Raw genomic sequence first — 3,035 nt, forward strand, 5'->3', positions numbered from 1 at the left:
CCCTTGCTCTTGGCCTCAGGTCACCTTCGCTTGTCTCCCCACACAGGTGTCATCGCTTGGTATGGGCCAGGGCCAAACCTTTGGCAGCACAGCCTCGGCTGCCCCCAGGCCCTGGAGATGCCCCACCACTGCCAAGGTAACCCAACCCAGAGCCACCATCCTGCAACCTCCAGGAACTCCAGCCTCAGGGGTCACCCACACTTCTGTGTGGGAGCCAAGGGCAGGGGGGTGGCCTGGTGAAGGGGGTGGAACCCAGCAGCTCGGGAACCTCATCTAGGGTGTCTCAAGGGCAGTCCGACTGGGTCCTCTCCGCCCCTCCCCCTGAGGGGGCACCAGGCTGACCTTCGCACCAGGGCCTGCCTGTGGAGGGTCGGGAGACGCTTTACCTCTGATCCCAGGTACTCAGAAGAGACAGGCAGGTGAGGCTCCTTCCACCGCTGGCCTAGGCGAACACACAGGGTTCTGGGAGCTGTTTTAGGGTGAGACCCACAGGCAGTGCCCTCAGCACCAGGGCAAAGCTGGCCCTGGGCACCTGGCCCCACGCAGCCACGGTGCCATCCTGTGTCCCTACCCACGCCCAAGCTCCCCCTCCCCTACCCACAGCTGCTGTCCCCCAGGACCACGGCCGGTCCTCCATCCTCTCCCCACCAGCCCAGAGCAGCCCCCACACGTCCACATGCCCTGCGGGAAGCAATCAAAACTGAGGGCATCTCCCCACAGAGTTGCATTCTGTCTCCTTTAGTAAGACACTTCCTTCAACTCTCTTCAACAGCATGAAAGCCCCTAAATTAGTAGCATTTTAAAGTGAGAATTATTTGTTTTTAACTGAAATAATGTGAACTAGGAAAAAGAGCTACAGGAATAGGGGGTCCCCAACAATCCTGTAGCGCGGGCGGCTGCGATAGCGCACAAGCGTGGCCAAGAGGAGCTACCCTATGTCCGAGGCCAAGACAGAAGCCGGGAAGACCCCATGCCGGAGGGGCGGCGGCCAAGAGTGCTAGGCTGTGACAGCGCAGGAACGGCCGAGAGGAGCTACCCCACGTCCGAGGTCAGGGGCAGCGGCTGGGAGGAGCTATCCCCGGCCCGAGGCCTGGGGCGGCGGCCGAGAGTAGCAACTCCACGTCCAAGGAGCGGTGGCTGTGCGGGCACAGGAGGGCCTAGAGGAGCTACTCCACGTTCAAGGTCAGGAGGGGTGGCGGTGAGGAGATACCCCTCGTCCAAGCTAAGGAGCAGTGGCTGCGCTTGCTGGAGCAGCCGTGAAGAGATAGCCCACGTCCAAGGTAAGAGAAACCCAAGTAAGACGGTAGATGTTGCAAGAGGGCATCAGAGGGCAGACACACTGAAACCATAATCACAGAAAACTAGTCAATCTAATCACACTAGGACCACAGCCTTGTCTAACTCAATGAAACTAAGCCATGCCCTGTGGGGCCACCCAAGATGGGCAGGTCATGGTGGAGAGGTCTGACAGAATGTGGTCCACTGGAGAAGGGAATGGCAAACCACTTCAGTATTCTTGCCTTGAGAACCCCATGAACAGCATGAAAAGGCAAAATGATAGGATACTGAAAGAGGAACTCCCCAGGTTGGTAGGTGCCCAATACGCTACTGGAGATCAGTGGAGAAATAACTCCAGAAAAAATGAAGGGATGGAGCCAGAGTAAAAACAATACCCAGTTGTGGATGTGACTGGTGATAGAAGCAAGGTCCAATGCTGAAAAGAGCAATATTGCATAGGAACCTGGAATGTCAGGTCCATGAATCAAGGCAAATTGGAAGTGGTCAAACAAGAGATGGCAAGAGTGAACGTCGACATTCTAGGAATCAGTGAACTAAAGTGGACTGGAATGGGTGAATTTAACTCAGATGACTATTAGTAGCCATCATGGTCAACAAAAGAGTCCGAAATGGAGTACTTGGATGCAGTCTCAAAACGACAGCATCATCTCTGTTGGTTTCCAAGGCAAACCATTCAATATCACAGTAATCCAAGTCTATGCCCCAACCAGTAACCTGAAGAAGCTGAACAGTTCTATGAAGACCTACAAGACCTTCTAGAACTAACACCCAAAAAAGATGTCCTTTTCATTATAGGGGACTGGAATGCAAAAGTAGGAAGTCAAGAAACACCTGGAGTAACAGACAAATTTGGCCTTGGAATACGGAATGAAGCAGAGCAAAGACTAATAGAGTTTTGCCAAGAAAATGCACTGGTCATAGCAAACACCCGTCTTCCAACAACACAAGAGAAGACTCTACACATGGACATCAGCAGATGGTCAACACCAAAATCAGATTGATTATATTCTTTGCAGCCAAAGATGGAGAAGCTCTATACAGTCAGCAAAAACAAGACTGGGAGCTGACTGTGGCTCAGCTCATGAGCTCCTTATTGCCAAATTCAGACTTAAATTGAAGAAAGTAGGGAAAACCACTAGATCATTCAGGTATGACCTATATCAAATCCCTTATGATTATACAGTGGAAGTGAGAAATAGATTTAAGGGACTAGATCTGATAGAGTACCTGATGAACTATGGACGGAGGTTCGTGACATTATACAGGAGACAGGGATCAAGACCATCCCCACTGAAAAGAAATGCAAAAAAGGCCTCTGAGGAGGCCTTACAAATAGCTGTGAAAAGAAGAGAAGCGAAAAGCAGAGGAGAAAAGGAAAGATACAAGCATCTGAATGCAGAGTTCCAAAGAATACCAAGAAGAGATAAGAAAGCCTTCCTCAGCGATCTATTTGCAAAGAAATAGAGGAAAACAACAGAATGGGAAAGACTAGAGATCTCTTCAAGAAAATTAGAGATACCAAGGGAACATTTCATGCAAAGATGGGCTCAATAAAGGACAGAAATGGCATGGACCTAACAGAAGCAGAAGATATTAAGAAGAGCTGGTAAGAATACACAGAACTGTACAAAAAAGATCTTCACGACCAAGATAATCACGATGGTGTGATCACTCACCTAGAGCCAGACATTCTGGAATGTGAAGTCAAGTGGGCCTTAGAAAGCGTCACTACGAAC

Source organism: Bison bison, unplaced genomic scaffold (genome assembly GCF_000754665.1).
Source record: "Bison bison bison isolate TAMUID 2011002044 unplaced genomic scaffold, Bison_UMD1.0 scf7180017864144, whole genome shotgun sequence".
NCBI lineage: Eukaryota > Metazoa > Chordata > Mammalia > Artiodactyla > Bovidae > Bison > Bison bison.